The sequence below is a fragment of the Triticum dicoccoides genome, chromosome 6A, assembly GCF_002162155.2.
Source record: "Triticum dicoccoides isolate Atlit2015 ecotype Zavitan chromosome 6A, WEW_v2.0, whole genome shotgun sequence".
Taxonomy (NCBI): Eukaryota; Viridiplantae; Streptophyta; class Magnoliopsida; order Poales; family Poaceae; genus Triticum; species Triticum dicoccoides.
In genome coordinates this window covers 370,542,317-370,561,257 of record NC_041390.1, presented here as the reverse complement: position 1 = coordinate 370,561,257, position 18,941 = coordinate 370,542,317, and positions in this window count along the sequence as shown.

Here is an 18,941-nt window from a genome sequence, read left to right as displayed (position 1 = left end):
GAGTAAAATCACAAATTATGTGTAATGATTCTACATATCTAAGTACTCTACATCATTAATGCTTGGATCTGCATTGTACAAAACTTTGATGACCGACCATCGGCTTCAACCTCCTCGGCCAGTAGCCGAGGAGTGTTTGTCCTACTTTATATAGCCTATATAAGGGCAAAGATTTATGACAAACAAGGCAATTCGGCCATATTGTTTAATAAACAAAGTTACATGGAGAGACATGTGATGTTACGTTTTAACGGAAGAAACATCGTCCGAAGAAAATAGTCCCGCTATCGGTTCCTTTCTTTGGGTTGTCATGCTGACCATGATCATAAATCCTCACCTCCGATCAATGTGGGAGGAAAATATTGAGGATTTAGTGTGGGGAAAGTTCCCGAACTCTATCGTCTTAATGAACCAAAAAATTCACTTCTGTTGTTGCCGACCAATTATATCCTTTAGGATCGCTAGCTTTCGGCTTCACCCAGTCTGAGGTACTAACTTGGATGACCCGGTAGTAACAATCACACATGTGCTCCCTTTACCGCCTAGCCGAAAAATCGGGAACATAGGGGTAAGCACAGGAGCCAGGCAACACAACTTGGCAAAAATCTTAAGTCAAATTGATGCATATTTATGGCTTTATAATGATGATTACGAAAGGCGGCCCTTGTATATTGAATACAAACATTGATGATATATGTTTATTTTGACTCCGTTGCGACCGTTTATTAGTTGAAAGTGGCCCATCGTCGGCTTATACCCCTTTGTAGATGCGACACAGGGTGTTTCCACGGTAACAAGACAACCCTTAGCCGATGTCTCAGCGCCCGGAGGCGGTTGTGTTAGCGGAAATAAGGCAATTAGATATGCGGGCTTTATAACTTTCACTTAGTCATAGGAGCTTTAAACTGAGGAAGCTAGCTATGAGCCCCCGGTTAGTGTTTGGCACCGACCGAAGTCTAGCCATTAACACTTCGGCCAATGTTATGAAAGGCCCATCATTTAACATGGGGTAATCTGTATCGATCTATAGTTTGACACCGTCATCGGATCGCTGACCAATTTACGCCCATTGTGACAGTCAGTTTTTGTCTTTCTCCACTCAGGTGCTTAACCATTCAAGCTGAAAGCATAATCATAGTGGTTCTCCCTTTGCACACCTAGCCGAACAAAGTGAAACTTAGGAGGCAAGCACAGGAGCCGGGCAACCCAACTATTGACCGAAGACACAAATCGAAACTGATGCATATATAGCAATTTCAGAGATTGTCTTTGCCGAATCTCTAAAGGTGTCCGGCCTTGCACTACGAGACTTATGCTGGAAACACACAAATAGTTCAAAATTTCCATAGGTTGGAAAACCAAAAAATTTCAGTAAAAACTTTACGCCCGAAATAAATCAAGTCATTTGGTGCCAATCCGAAAATTGGTCTTACTTTTGTGCTTCTCTCGCGCATTGATATGACACATCCGATCTCAAAACTTCAAGCGGGTCAGACTACGGCTGTAACCTCTTATCCCGAAGGTGTAGTACTGCTCGTTAAGCCAGTTTTAGCAAACAAAACTCGAGCGGCTTTAGAGAGAGACTAGGCCATCTAGCTATTAACCGCACACTCGCGTCGAAAAAGGAGTGGTAGAAAAAGACTATGCAACGACTAGGAAGGCGCTCGTACAAATTTAAGACCCCCAATTAACTTGGGTAAAGGAAGTGTTTTTAACAAAGAACATTTTTAACAAACTAAGTTTTTTATTTAACATAAAAATAAAGTTTGGTCGAACGAACGAGAATTAAAAAGCTGAGCATGGAAGCTACTTAGCTGGTTAATGTTCTCGGTGTCGATGCACGACCCGAGCTTACGGCGGGACGAGGTCCCAACCCCCAAGCCGGTCCCGAGGTGGCGGAGCAAAGAGCTCGACATTCCAAAGTGGTGTCGTAGCACAACCAATGTGGCGAGGTGGAACCCCCAGTCCGACCGAGGTGACGGAGTAGACCAGCAGTATCACGCCGAAGTCCCCGGCGTGGGTTAATGAAATGATGACGAAGCCACCGGTCCAGCTGAGGTGGCGTGGTACGTCGGTAGGCCGAGGTGACAGCGCTGCCCAGCCCGGATCATTTACCAATGCATAGAAAATAGTTCAAGCCGCAGATAATAGTAATAATAATAAATTAAAAAAATTCGTTGCATAATTAATAATTTATGCAAAGAGAGTAATAAAAGAAACATGGCCCGTGTGCCGAACACTCGATGAGGTAGAGGTCTCTCAGTGATGCCGAAATCCCCGAGGCAACCGAACATGTCGGTATGGCAATTCGACCAACAAGGTGATCATGTGAGCCGATTTATGCCGATTGGGACGATGATGTCGGCTTGCCGAAGTGACCGCGTGACGAAGTCGGAGTCAATTAGCTACACGTGTAAAATAGTGCAGTCCAAAAAATAATAATATAAATATATCAAAAATCCTCGCATAATTAATTTACGTAAATAAATTTTTAAAGAGATGTGGCCTGGCATCGAAGCCAATGTCGATGCGGGGTGTCAGTGTGGCCAAGTCTGAATTCAGAGGACGGTCCTAGTTCCCGATGTGGCGTTAGCCGAATTGCGGACGGGAAAACTGACCGAACCATCACGCAACCATCGTTAATGCGGCCAACATTTGATAGTCCTGTGTATAGAGGATGGAACAAACCAGAGTGATATTCCTTAGGAAAAATAAGCTCATGCAAGAAAAAAGTTAGTAGGAATAATAGCACCAGGTTTATTTGTTGTAGCAATCCAAAGAGACACGCGGGCGTTCATGGATTTGCATCTAGTTATAGTACTAGTGCTAGTGCTAGCTTGATGTTGTGTGCGCGTGCTTGGCCGGGATGTGGCGAAGCAAAGCGCTCGGTCGAGCTAACATGATGAAGCTGGTCGGCCGGTGACGCCGAAGTCTCCGGAGTAGGTTGATGAAGAGACGACGAAGCTCCCGGTCCATCTGAGGTGACGGAGCAGGTTGGTAAGGTGACGTTGAAGCCGCCATGCCAGCCAAGGTGTTGAAGCAGTTTGGCATGGCAGTCATCAGTTTGAAGAAGCTACGGCTCGGCCCTGCTGACGCTGGTCATAACTTGTGAGGCAGTCAATGCCGCATTGATGAAGTGACCGAGCGGCAATGTTTGGGCGCCTAACCCGTGCAATCCGTGGGGCGATTGTGTTGGTGATGATTTATCCTTAGCAATGCCGAACTCTTGTTCGGCTTACCGAGCTGTTGATCCGATAAGGTTAGGTTCGGCTCGATGAAGCGACGATCTGTCTAGTGCATGTCGGCAGATGTGGAGCAAGGCTGGTTTGACACCGACACGATGGTGAAGATTACCTACGAAAAGGAGCAAAATTTGTGAGTGTGTGTTCGAAAACAAAAGACAATACCCTAGAAATAGATTGTTCCAAAAAGGTTGTCCAATATCCCGTTCATGAAGAAAGATGAACTCAAGTTGGATTCATAGTCGTGTAGAAAACAGATCCGAAAAGTGATGCACTAATCGGAAGGTTCCCGGAGTTTGAACGGTTGGATCGAGCTGAAATTTTGAGAGGTGGTAGATATGGAAATTCCGCAGAGGATGAATAGTTGGATCTTCAAAATAACATCCGAGCTAGGCTCTGGAGACCACACCCTAAACTCGTCCAGATTCCCTGCCAGACTCGACAGGCCTCCACTTTATCATAGATCGCCGGAGATTCCTCCATCGGAAGGTGACATAATTTTACAGGGTTGTTGTATACTAAATTCCACCAAAGGGTTCGTCAAATCGACTCCCGAGGAGACGGTGCCAGCGAAAACAAATCTGCTGTATAGAAAAAACTATGCGATCGCATGAGGGCAATGTTGACGATGAGCCCCCAGGCTCCATGGACGACTTTTTCGTGGTCTCGGTTGAGATTTGAGCTGATGATGATGAAAGTATCCATCTGATCTTGATGATCTAACGTGGAGGGCGGTCCTCGGTCCAGCCGAGGTGACCAGTTGAGCCGGCGACAAAGATGCCGACATCGACCATAAAGCTCGGCTCCGATGCGTAGATCGCGCCGGAGACGACCTGAAATCCCATCGCACCATGGGGACTGCCAGCAGATTCTCTATGAAAGCACCAATGTTGGTTCTATATCCGGCATATCTCGTAGTAGGGGTCCTAAGTTAGGCGTCTTGGAGCGATGGTAACATGGACACTGGATTTTACCCAGGTTCGGGCCCTCTTGATGGAGGTAAAACCCTACATCCTGCTTTGATTGTATTCACATGGGGTGTAATACAGAGTACATGTATCTACCACGAGATTGTTCTAATGAATATTAGATTGTCTATTGACTAGCCTGGCCTCGGTTTATATAACACACCAGAGGCCTAGGGTTTAGGAGAGTCCTCGTCTTGGGCGATAAGTCTTGTGGGATCTCCCTTGTATGCGACATGGGTTGCCCGAAGTGGCTCATGAGTAAATCTCATGGGGGTCCTCGGCCCGATCTAGCTGGTTGGGAGACGACATGCTGAGTACCCCCTAGTCCAGGACACCGTCACCCCCAACCGAGGATCACCTTGCAAAGTGCGAAGTAGCAGCCCCCACACTTTCACTCGGCGGGCCAGAGAGGCATCTCACCAAGATGGATCGTAAAACAGACCAAGAATAATTCACCTTGGTCATACAATCTCTCTCTTGTTGTTGGTTAAAGTGATTGCCGTCTATGCGACCCCGGAGATGGGCTAGCTCACCAATAATCACGCAAGTAGCTAGTCGCCGAAGACAACCACTGCATGCGTGTGGCCCAATCATATGTATGGAGAGGTGTTTTTTGAATACACAATGGAACAACTTTGATGTGGCACCGTGATTTCGAACTAGAAATCCCCAAACTGAGTGAGGGTTAGGTTGACGATGCATATGTATGTTACACCACACTTCAAGCATACGACGGGGATTCATGCATGCATGCGTGCATAGTATATGCGCTCAAATTTAATTAGGCCTGAATCACACCATGACCAATACTGCGATAACACGAACCAAAGGAAGAATCCATCATGGTCACCTATCTTGTTGTCGGTCAAGGTGATCATGGATGTCCATACGGGCCCATGAATATATAGGCTTGTCGCCGATAACCACGCGAGGGAGTGTACCATTTGAAGACGACCACTACATGCATATGTATGGAGGTGATGCGTGCATGCATGTTTGAATACCATTTCACAACATTGATGTGGCGCGTGCGTCGAAAATCGTACAGTCACCACACAAAGCGAGATAGGTTCATGACGTGTCATTGTACTAGCCACCTCGACTCGATGGGAGGGATTCATGTGTACACATGCATGTGTGTGTGCTCAAACGGTATCATGTCATCCCAGAGTATGACCTATATATATTCCGTATTACAATCAAAAAAATAATCCCCTCCTAAGTCAAATTAACCTCCCTTGTTGTTAGACAAAAAATAGTGATGGACCAAGCGGGCCCACGGACGGAAGCATCGATATCGCTGATAACCGCTTAAGTGGGTGCAAGAGGACAACCACCATTGCTTTGCATGTGGGCCAAACATATGTTGAATACCCAAAATGCACAACTTTGATGTGCCACATGCCTCAAAAACCATAAACCCCCCACATAGAGCGAGGTTCATGAAGCTTACTACATATGATGGTCCCCTTCCCCCTCTTCGACTAATACTATATGCTCCTACCGTAATACAACCCAAAAAGAATCCTGCTCGATGGTGAAATTAATTAACCTCTCTCGATGTAGCCCAAAGTGATGCATGCATCGATGATGGCCTCGTGGGCCCACAGATGGAAGCATCACACGTGAGTGTCCTAGCTAGGATAACCACCGCCTGCATGCATGTGGCCCAAAGAGGTGTTGTGTGATGTTTGAATCGCCAATTTCACAACTTTGATGTGGGACATGCCTTGGAAACTGAAAAGTCCCGACACTGAGTGAGGTGTACTTGTTCACAGACGCGTACATATAGTATATATGCTAGTCCCCTCCCACCTCTTCGACGCATACTATATACCACCATAACACAAACAAAAAAGATTCCACCTTGCTACTCAAATTAACCTCACTGCCAGTGATACGTCCATTTTGAATCATGTTTTCTTACTATTATTTATGATGTTTTTATCCATAATAATGATTTTTGGAGTAATTCTAATGCCTTTTCTCTCATAATATGCAAGGTATACACAAAGAGGGAGAATTCCGGCAGCTGGAAATCTGGACCTGGAAAAGCTACGTCCGGCCACCTATTCTGCACAACTCCAAATAAGCTGAAACTTCATGGAGATTTTTTATCAAATATTCGAAGAATATTGGAGCAAATAACTACCACAGGGGCGCACCAAGTGGGCACAACCCACCTGGGTGTGCCCTGGTGGGTTGTGCTCACCCAGGCCCACCTTTGGTTCCCATCTTCTGGTATATAAGTCATTCTAACCTAGAAAAAATAAGGAGAGGACTTTCGGGACAGAGGGCCGCCGTCTCGAGGCCGAACTTCGATAGGAGCACTTTTGCCATCCGACGAAGCTTTTCCGCCGGGGGAACTTCCCTCCTGGAGGGGGAAATCATCGTCATCATCATCACCAACAACTCTCCCATCTCGGGGAGGGCAATCTCCATCAACATCTTCAACAACACCATCTCATCTCAAACTCTAGTTCATCTCTTATGTTCAATCTTGTTACCGGAACTATAGATTGGCGCTTGTGGGCACTACAAAAAAAGGACACATATGTGACATTTTGGGCCGAACGATTTTCTTCTGTCATGCTTATGACACTTCTATGACGATAATTGTGATGAAACCCGGTATCGTCATAGATGTGGCGGGGTCCTACTTCTATGACAAAAAACCATGATAGAAAATGAGCTTTTCGTCCTGGGCGGGCCGGAGACGCAGCTGCATGACATTCTTTGGGCCGTCCATGACGGAAAAAACAGTGGTAGAAGCGAGGGCGAGGAAAATATCGGGGGAGTTCCTGGTTACAGTGGGTGGTCGGGGGCCGAGCGATGCGCATTTCTCTCGTACATACGCACGTGTGTGCGAGGCGTTGGGCTCTAACTGAACCCGAACGATTGCACTGCAGGCTACGCGTTACTGAACCCAAGCGATCGATCGATCCCTTGCTGTTAACTGAACCCGAGTGATTCCTTCACTACTGCTACTAACTGAAGCCGATCCATGCTGCCTCTGGATGAACAATGAGCGTTGTTAGGGGGGTTGGATGAACAGTTCCTAGTGGGGGGTTGGATGAATAGGACCCCGTGGTAGTAGAGGCCGTTGCAACTGGATGAACAGTACCCAGATCGATCGAGCCAGTGGATGAACAGGACCCCGTGGAGGGCTGGATGAACAGGACCCCGTGGAGGGCTGGTTGAATAGTAGCCAGTGGAGGGCTGGATGAATAGTAGCCCATGGAGGGGTGGTTGAACAGGACCCCGTGGAGAGGGCTGGTTGAACAGTAGCCGGTGGAGGAGCGCGCGATGGAGGATGGATGAACATGAGCCCGTGGATGAACAGTCACAGGTGGAGGCTGGAGGAGGTCGACGGTGGATGAACAATAGCCCGTGGAGGCAGTCGACGATGGAGATGAACAGTATCTTGTGGAGTCCCGTTTTGCGGTACGCCGCACCCCTCCCGATGAACAGGACCCCCGTTTCGACCGTAGCGCTCAAACACAAGTTCGTTTCCTTCGTTTTGCGGTACGCCACACACCTCCCGGTCAACACGACCCTATTTCCACCGTAGGAGGTCCTTTTCCTCCGTTTTGCGGTACGCCAGACCGCTCCTGATGAACAGGATCCCGTTTCGACCATGGCCGGTCGAACACAAGGCTGTTTCCTCCGTTCTGCGGTACGCCAGGCCTTGTTTCCATCGGTTGTTCCGTCCAAGACGATTGGCTCTCGATGAACACAACGACGCATTCCGTTCCGACCCAGCCGGTTGCCTCTCCATGATCACGACGACGGCACAACTTCTCCGTTCCAACCGAGCCACGCACACGGGCCCTGGCCGTATGTATGCGTGAGTAGGCGTTCGAGACCCCGCCCATATTTACATACGTGGCCGTATTTTTTGGCGTGTGGCTGTATGTACGTGTACACGGTTTAGCCGGGACAGCCTGAACTGCTACGTGGGGGGCTCTACTATGACATGTGCTGCTACTTACTGCTACGGTTCATATTTGCAGAGAGACCGATCGACCAGTATGTACGTACACGTTCAGACAAGACAAACAACGGTATGTACGATTCGACTGGGTGGGTCCCAGCTATCAGGGAGGATAAGGACGCACTTCCTTGCGTGCGAAGATATAGCTGCTGGGTCCCAGCCGTTCGGGGGATATTGTTTTTGCCCGTAATAAGGACACACTTCCTTCCGTGCAAAGATGTAGCTGGCGGGTCCGAGCAGTCAGGGGGAGAAAACATTATTTTCAGGGTAAAAAGGATGCATTTGCATGCATGCGTCCATGGGCGTGGTGCGTCCCCACTGCCAGCCTCTCATGTACATTCATCTTCTAATGACTCTCGGTTGTTGACCATGTTGACCACACCGTGCCGAGCGCACCAAGGCCGGTGGATGACGGCGAGGCCCCAGACTGGAACGACCTGGAGATGGGGAAGAAACAGTATTGGAGTCGCAGATGAAGAGGAGTGGGAAACTTGACTGGTTCGGGTGCGCGGCAGCACTGCCGCCCACAAGAGATAGTAGCAAGAACAGAGGTTGAAGAAGGAGCACGGCTGTTGGATTAACATCCAACGGTCTAGCTGCTAGAATCATTTGTTGATTAAGTTGACAAAGCCCTCCGTACACATCTGCTTAGTAGGCCCACAAGTCAGCCACCAAATCTGCCGGGTCCAAGCTGTCATCGAGAGGAATGGTTTTTTTCGCATAACAAGGAGGCACTTCCTTCCATGCAAAGATACAACCGGTGGGTCCCAATTGTCATGGGGAGGAAATAGCTTAATAAGGAGGAACTTTCCTTGCGTGCGACCATGGACCTCGTGGGTCCCAACCATTAGGCTCTTCATGTATAGTCCTCTTCCGATGACTCTCGTTTGTTGACCACGTCGTGCTGAGCGCAGCGAGGCGGTGGATGATGGCGAGGTCCTAGACTGGAACGATCCGGAGATGGGGAAGACACGGCAGTGGAGTCACATATGGAGAGGAGTGGGAAACTTGACTGGTTCGGGAGCGGGGTGGGCCTACAATCGACAGAGAATAACAGGAGGTGCAGAGTGGAGGGATGGCGTAGCCGTTGGCGAGGTAGCGTTTCGTTGAGGCGCGCAAAACAACACCGCTGGATGCTGGAGGCTGGAGTAGGCGGTCCGGGCAGCGCTGGGGGAAGAAGACGGGAGATTGAAGAAGAATTCCGGCCGTTGGATGTAAATCCAACGCCTTTCTTAGGCTTCGACCTACTGGCCTACATGTCAGCCAGTCCATTTGTTTTTTAGTCTATTTGGTGCGCTGGGTGAAATAATGATGTAGCATCTATGCAGCCCGTTTATATATATGGTAGAATTTAAAGCCCATTTGCATTTTTCTCGAAATCCGCGGACTTGCTGAGCTGGGTGAAAATATCATGTTGGACTGGACGGAGAAATGTTATAAAAACGTAAACACATGATTGCACATCTATTACTACATTGGTCAGTAAAATCTTTGCAAGCTTATGTACGCAATCACTAGGAGTTAACTTGCCAAGTTATATATAAACTATTATTATTATTATTTTGTAAGAACTTTCAATTTACGAAATAAAATATCATTTTAATTTGATGAGTTAATAGGACTTGGGTATTATTATTTTTTAGGCTAGACGTGGGATAGTTGAGTTGGTTCTAGGGAAAAGTACTTGGAGAAAACTTAGTTTACATCGAAAAAGAAAGTGGGAGAAAATTCAGATATAGGATTAATGAAAACGAAAAATAAAGGAAGTGGGAAGGTTTATAAAATGGTTGGACGAACGATAGGTTTAACGGAACCTTATGTTGTTTCTATTATATATATATATGTAATAAAATAAGATATAAATATAGGTTCAATTTTGCATTCTTATAGAAAACATAGGTTCAGTTTTGCATTCTTATAGAAAAATAGAACTGAGCTGTGCGTCGTCTTGAAAAAACAAACATAACTTGGGGTGCTAATGTTATAGACAAGCTAGGTTGGGAGGCCCAGAGGCCGCTTGATACCTGCTGGATCCAAAAAATGTTGAAACATGTCATGGGATGCCCATGTTAAACAACAAAACCTAGGCCATGGACCTGGTGGGCCCGGGACTGTCAGCCTATCGACAAACAGTTGTCTCCCGATTCCTCTTGTTTTTCTGACCATGTTGGGAATGATAGACGGTGGCGCTGCGGCGAGAGGACCAAGGCGGAGGATGATGTTGAGACCTCAGACCGAACGAACCGGAGCGGGGGAAGACGCGGGCGGAGGGGAGTACGAGGGTTGATTTGTTCGGGTGCAGGGTGGACCGGTGGAGCTGCCGCCGCCGGACAATGCGTGGGATTAGAGGGATGGCTGGCCAACGCCATAGGCTATGATGGCCAGCCACTGTATAGGAAGAGGACGAAAGATTGAAAAAAATAAAGGAATACAAATGGATAGGTGATTGGTCCCATATGTCTATGTACGAGACCTGCTGGGTCCACCTGAGAAGGGGAATATGTTGGGAGGAAGGAGATTCAAAGCACGGCAGCCGAGTGAACTAGTTTTTATTAAACAGACGAGTGAACTAGTTTTTATTAAACAGACGAGTGAACTAGTTACATACATAAGCAAATAGCCACTAAAAAAGCAAACAAGTTAATGGGTTCTTAAAAGAAATATTTCGAACAAAATAGATAATTACAACACATAGGCTAATGCATGAAACACTCAGATGATTAAGGTGCTTATAAACAAATAAAGTACAACATCTAGACCTTCCTGGCATGCTTGATCATGACGCTGCTGCTGTCCGTGTGCTCGCTGGTTACGGGAAGCAGACACGCCCTCATGTCCAAGATCTGCCTGTACATGTCGTAGCATGCATTATGCGTATGCGTCCTTGGCCGCGTAGGTTATTCTGGCTAGATTCCGAGGTACCTCCCACGTGTTCAGGTCCTTTGGTATCGTTGTCTTCTTTCATGTTGGCGTATCAAGGGTCGATGATGGTCTCGGCGAGGTCAACCACGGAGTCCTTCTCCTGCCCATTGCCGGTGATCTTGTATTGCTTCGACAAGCTTGTTGCACCAGATGGCAGAATCGTCGCGTTCTTCCTTATCTCCACCAGAGCGAAGGTGCAGTCGGTGCTGCCGATGAAACGGGCAAGTGCTCCAGAACCTCTGATGGCCCTACAACTGTGGTAGACGAGAACCTCGCCGCGCACACAAACCTGGGCGATGGTGATCCGCTGGTCCCTGTCAGGAGAAGAATGGATGGGCACAAGGTCAAGTCCTGCGACCTTGTGCTTTCTCATCCTGTAGGTACTGCTTGAACTCGGCGAGGCAGAGCTTCACCGAGTCCGGATCATTGGTGTACATCACATTAAACTTGGTGCAGCCATAGGACTGAACGGCGACCTCAAAGGGGAACTCCTTGCTGAAGTCCATATCCAGCAGGCTCACCCCTCGGATCGCCATTGGAGTCTCTTCAAGTGAACGAGTGGGTAGGCGGCGACATCAGTTCATTTTTCAGCTCCTGGGGAACTAGATTCAACAGTAAACTGAGTGTGTACAGGCGACAACAGTTACTACCCCTCCCTCACCCGCTGCACGCCCGACATAAAATGCACCCTCGGCGCATTCAAATGACTCCATTAAGAAACCTACTCCGGCCACACGTCGATTCACGAGCGGGTCTGCATTGGTACTGTAATAACAAGAGTTAGTGGTCACTTTACTTAAATTTAATTATCTTTAATAGAAATTTATACTTAAAACAAGCAATGCATTGGCTCGTTCTATCAGTCCCACAGGATCAACATGCACAACAATTATAATTATTATTCTCAAGACGCACATGATCAGCACATTTGTCACAGTTTCACACATATAATACTACAAAGTTTGAACTGTTTGTTATGGTTGTTTTCCTCTGCATCATCATGTCATGTTTCCCAGCTTGCAAGATTCAAAACCAACAAATAAGATCCAAATAATAAGTACAACAAATATGCCTACACATCATTGATTCCCAACTTGCAAGATTCAGAACCAACAAATAAGATTCAAATAATAAGTACAACAAAGATGCCTACACATCTCATTGATTCCCAACTTGCAAGATTCAGAACCAACCCATTAGAGCCTTTTGATAAAGTGAATATCGGGATTAAATTCATCTTGGCTAGCCATGTCATACAATTGAAGAACTTGGCGAATGCTCTTGACCATCACAACATCCATAGTTGAGTATTCCTATTTGCACAACACAAATAAGAAGAGCATGATCACTATAATAATGGCACTCCTTAAACTCAACCTCCAGCTCCACTCGGATGAGGCCTGCCTGGAGTACCATGATTCAATTCATGCACCTTTTTCTGCAGTTCACCTGAAATGAAGCAAAGATTGGATCATTTAGCTAGCAAGAAGTACTTGCTCTCATGAGCTGGCAGGTTCTTCTTTAGTAGTTGCACTAAAATTGAGGAACATTAAGGTTGGTTGTCCAGCTCATGTAAGGTGCAACTATAATTTGCTTATCCTTTTGTGCAGTTCCACTAAAATAAAGTGCCATTTGTGGTGATAGTGAGAGCCCATCTTGCAAAGGCTAATAAAATGTTGCACCGGATTACCAGCAGAATTTGATGGAGATTTTGGAAACTCCAATCACCATTTTGTGCAGTTCCACCAAAACTGAGAGATGTTGCCCACGTGACATTTTAGTTGAACTGCATAAGATAGTCATTCCAAAAAAGTGTTTTGTGCAGTTCACCAAAAGGTCACAATAGCAACAAGGTGAAATGGATATCCCTATCTGCACAAAAAGATAGAAAGTAAACAGTTGCTGGTCAATAAGAATATACGAAGCATACACGAAATGAAAAGAAGCATCTTAATTATGTTCACGGCAATCACGCAAGGACAGTCGAAATTTTAAAATGTCAGCAATGCTTCATGTTACCAGAAGCATTATGATCAACAATGACATTCGTCAAATATGTGATTAGTTTAATGGTGGCATTGCTTGTTTACCAGATATAGTAAATCAATAGCAGCTAAAGAGTTGGTTTAAGGGCATGGGACTGTGGGGACACCAGGACACTCAGCAGCGTAAAGGAGCAACTTACTTATCATACTGGGGAAAATAACAGGAGTACCATTTGTAACACAATTTAATTGCATCATATCACTACAGGCATTAGATTAACAATAACACTGGTTAGACATGTCCTTAAGGTAACAGTGTGATCGCTTCATTTTACATGCGCCCTTACATTAACAACAGCAAAAGGTTGGTATAAGGACATGCGGCAGTGGAGGCATTAGCACAATGTACCTACAAGGAGGCATGAAGTGGTGATGCCAAGTTTTTTCATGCTCTGTGAGGGCAGCAAATCTAATCCTGGAGACCTTTTACTATGTGAGGGCAACAAATCTAATCCTGGAGACCTTTTACTATGTGAGGGCAGCAAATCTAATCCTCGAGACCTTTTATTATGCGAGGGCACCAAATCTAATCCTGGAGACCTGTTACTATGTGAGGGCAGCAATTCTAATTCTGGATATCTTTTACTATGTGAGGGCAACAAACCTAATCCTGGACATACTCTGTTGACTTGTCCACCAGCCGCCACTTTCTATCATTTTTCAACCAATAACAGATCTGTTCCTTATCCAGTTTGTACTGCGTTTTCCCATTATTTCCCTTTTCAACCAAGAGACCAGTTGGGTATCTGGTCTCTACTACTTTCACCATATTATTTCCTCTTTGAATCAAGTCCTAGATTCATGCTACAACTTTCCACCCTTTCTTCGTTGTTTGAACAAAGTCCTAGATTCGAATGCATGAATTACCTTTACCTCTAATAATACTAAAAATTTAGGTTGCTTTGGAAGAGCTGATGGGAGTAGAAAAAGATGCACATGCAGACACATGGGGAGCTGGGGCAGTAGAGCAAGGCCGCTTTCGAAGAACTTATACCTGAGGGTCGTCGGGATGTCGGCGGCGGCAGGTCAGATCTGCGCACAATACGGCAGGGAGGAAGAAGGGTCGGAGGACCTCCCGAGCCGGCGCTGTGTTGGAGAGAACAACACGGGTAGAGGATCGGCCCCCTCCGGCAGCTATGGGTTTCCTCCCTCGCTGGAGATGACCACGTGAACGATGCACCTAGTCCTCTACACACACCAGCCGAAGGGATCCAGCCGGATCTGTGACCAGCGGCGAGCACAGAGAAAATGTCGCTACCGCTGTCTTGTTTAGATCTGGAGAGGATGAGAGAATGAATAGAGAAACCCTAGTAAAGCAAGCGCTCAGGCCCCTGCGTACATATATAGTGGAGTGATTATCTTTCTCTCTCCCCAACAAGCGTTTCAATTTGTGTATGTGGCATTAAAGAAAAGAAACTCTCTATTTAAGGTGACTAACTATATGACTCCTACTTACTACTACTAGTAGTAGTATTGTTCACTTGTGCTCCCCGACCCTCCACTCATTGAACAACCCCGCGGGTGAATAAACATATAGTACTAGTATATATAGAACAAACAAGCTCGAACTATTTTTGCATAGTTAAAAGTTGAGGATGGGGCTTTTCTCAGGCAGTACGCGCGGCAGTTTTCATGTAGGCGGTTTGACAGAGAGGCGAGGAGGGTGAGGTAGTAGCGGATTCAATTTACTTACTGCTGGAAAGGTCGGGCTGTGTGATTTAACGGTGCGTTACTGCTGGAAAGACTTGTGATATGACTACTCACTATAGTCATGAATTACTGGCGGTACGATAGGGGTGATGCCCCCCTTCCATTCCGCACTCTAATCTAGTGCATGACACATCGACCCGGATGCTGGCTCTCCCACATGTCGGCGAAGTATGTAGTAGTAAGAAGGAGAAAAGAATCATGCGGTATATACTACTAGTAGTACTACTCACGTCGGAGGGGTGCGAACCAAGGCAGCCCAGTGAATCAGCAGTAGAAAACAATGTGCTGATATGGCCATAAAAAATAACGTGCTACGGTCCAGGCTGTAGCATGTACAATACTACTCCTCTTTGTTTGGATCCCTGAGTTAGAGCTAGTTTGGGTTGAAATAGCCTTAAATTATCCAAACATGAGGGGTTAGTATGAGCTAGTTTTCTCTAACCCAGCTAAAAAAACTAGCCGGTGGAGAGGTTCTAATTGGGTTAGTTCTCCTTGGGCCCACTAAAAGAGAACTAAAGAAATCTCCCCTGCCCGCACCAGATCGCTCCCTCCGCCCCCTCGCATGACTCCTCTTTGTTCCCCATCGGGCCACCCGCCCAAGTGCCGCTCCGCCGCTCGCCCTCTCTCTGCTCCGGCCGCCCTCTCCCTCCAGCCTCCACTGCCCTCCTTCGGCCGCCCTCTCCCTCCGGCCTTCAAAGCTCGCCCTGCCCCCCCTTCACCGGTCGTTTTTCTCCCTCTATCGTGCGTGGCGGCGACACATCTACTAGGGAGGTCACAAGAGGGGTAAGTTTGTTCGTTCCTTCTCTGTCTCACAGCCATATCATTGATCTTGCTTTCTCTAGCGCTAATTATGATTTGGAAAAGTAGATCCTGGTTAAACTTGGTATAGATTTGTGGTGCACGCATGGAATTGTTTGATGCTGCTTAAGGAGGTAATAAATCTTTCTAGAGGCCCAAAGATTCAGTTCACCTTTCTAGGTATTTCAGTTTCAGGCTTGCATTATTTCTAGAGGCTCAAAGAACCAGTTCACCTTTCTAGGTGTTTCAGTTCTAGGCTTGCATTATTCTAGAGGCCCAAAGATTCAGTTCACCTTTTTAGGTATTTCAGTTTCCGGCGTGCATTACTTCTAGAGGCCCAAAGATTTAGTTCACCTTTCTAGGTATTTCATTTCCAGGCGTGCATTATTTCTAGAGGTGCAAAGATTCAATTCGTAGCCGTCGGCAAGTGGCCCTGCTACCCATGCCGGTGTCGACCTCAACTCGCAAGCGCTGGTGTCGGAGGGGTTCTCGGGACTTGGGCTCTACAGAGCCTTCCTCCAGAGCGACGATGACGAGCTCCTCACTAGGTGTGTGAGGGGCTCCGGGCTCTATCCCTATCATGAATGACTTTCATGATGAGTTAGCTCATGCTTTGTTTCATGCAGTGTATTGTTTTTTGTGAAGCTTGATTGAGTACTTGTATGTTTAAGTGGGATATCTCATTTGTATGGACAAAGTAAAATTTATCATGTTTTGCATGCTTGATTTGTAAAGATGGTTTGTTTATGTCAATTGTGAGCGGGAGGAGGCCACACAAGAGCTGGCCACACCAAATCCGGCAGGAAATAGGGTCCAAAGTAGTCAAATGATTGGGAAAGAAAATTTATTGTCAATCTAACCCTGCCATCCATACACCTCTTTTGTTTAGAGTTAGTTCAGGGTTACAATCTAACTCTAACCTCTAACAGAGTTAGAGTTCTCCTCATCTCGGTTCATCACCATCATAATTTCCACATTCCCGTGTTTTCAGTATCCTGCGAATCAAAGAGGCCCTTAGACTGGTTTAGGTCCGGTAGTTTTTTATAAACGTGTTCTGTCCAAAATTTAATGAATGTGCACCGGTTTCTACAAAAATAATCCGATTTCATGTAGTAATTCATTTATTTATTTATTCTTCTGCGGGGGGTTTGCATGTAATTCGTGAGGTCTGAAATGTAAAGTACCCCGGCATATGCTCCGAGTCGTGCATGCACTACGACCCAGATGCTCTATGTCCCACATGTCAGTGAAAGGGAGCACGTGGAAATAGCCTAGGAGTACATATAGTTATAGGAGGATAAATACGTGAAAAATATGTACGGTGAAGCGTAGCTGCAGCTCGAAATGGACCTAAAGTGATGGCAGGTATATGTCACACGCACCCAACTAGTGGTAGTACTAGACATACGACTACTTTTTCCCTCAAAAAAAAGAGGTACGAGTACTCAGTACTCCTATTCTATCAACACGAGTACCATCTGATAACAACGTCTGTGCTACAACTAGCTCTTCTCCCTCGTTTCTCTCTTCTAATTCTAAACTTAGCCGACGCCCGGTGGGCGGGGTGGGTAATTGCCGATTGTTAGTTTGCTCAACTGCGGCCCCACCTCAAAGAGAAAACGTTACGACTGGAATAAAAATGCCATATACACCCTCCATTCCTAAATATAAGCCTCTTTAGATATTTCAAATGGAATACAACATACGGATGTATGTAGACATATTTTACAGTGTAGACATTTTGCTCCGTATGTAGTCACTTGTTGGAATCTCTAGGAATACTTATATTTGGGAATGGAGGGAGTACTATACTATTAAAATATTAAGGCCATGAGGCGATGCAGTGCTAGTTACAGGAGGCAAGAAGAAGAGATGCATCCATTGACGATGTCCACCTCCTCAACTCAGGGCACCGGCCCACCGAACGGCGGCTAAGTAGCAGCGGCTTTCGTGGCCAGGTCAACGTGCTTCTGAACAATGGCGTCCAAATATTCTAGCCACTGAAAGAAGGCCAACGCCTTTCTGTCCTCGCTGGCCTTGTAGTGGCCTATGTAGATGATTTCCTCATAGACGTGGATGTGCAGGTCGACGGTTTCTCGCATGGCGAGGCGCTGCACGGTGAGTGCAACCTCAAGGTGCACATTCTTCGTCACAACCTCCGCACCTGCAGGGCAACCAGGGCTTGAAAGAGTTCATCACCATGGAGGCCGATGAGGGTGGCAGGCAATGAGGAGCCTGGGCACGCGGGCTGAAGCAGTACGGCAAGGTCTTCTGCGCAGTTCTTGACGGCGGTGAACTTGCGGATGGAGTTGACCATCATGTCGTCCATGCGAGAGGCGAAGCGGCGTCAGCGAGGGTTACGACGCCATCAGTCGCCAACACCTTCTGGAAATGCTGTGCGGTGCAGGGCCACAGGCCGGCGCCTTGGATGATTTGGCACAGCCGACTGTCGCTCGCGTCCATCGCCTCCATAGGTGGTTGTGGCTTCTGGTCACTTGGTCTTGGATTGGAGTGAGCAGTATTGCGCAGAGACTAGGAGTAGATGGATTGGAGTGGTGGGGAGCCTTTATATGAGAATCCAAACTCTGTTGCATTCACATCGTGCTGGCTCTATTCTACTTCTCCAATTAATTCCCTCTGCATGTAATTGAGGATGCATCATTGATCGTTCAATGTCTCGGGAACCGCTACCCCATCCCTCCTTTGAAATGGCATTCAAGCACCTATGGAGGCGTCTGCCGCTCGTGCCTATCGCCTGTCAGGAGATGTTCCCACTGATGACGAGGTGCCTATGGTTAGTTCATAAATTTGAAGATGACAGTACTAGTATACTCAATATTGTGCACCGCGACCAAGGCGGAGAGGAAAACGAGAGAACTATGTATTTATTTTACAGTGTAGATTCACTCATTTTGCTCCATATGTACTCCGTCTCGGTGTAGTCTAGTCACTTGTTGAAATCTCTAGAAAGGCAACTACTCCTTTCTAGTTTACAGGGCTATACTAGCAAGTACTACAATAGTGGGCTGACATAGCAATTTTGTCTCATACAAGAGCCTGGCTATATGCGTGCTCCAAGGTTCGCAACCGCCACGTTCGGGTTGCGCTTGGCTCTTCGCCTCTTCGAGAAGACGAACAATGATGTTACTACTACTTCTACAATATCAAATCCACTACTGCATGTCCGTCCACCGCGTGCGGGAGCGATAGCTTGTTGTAGTACTCTATACGGCTAGTTGTAATGGGAGTACTATCATAGATA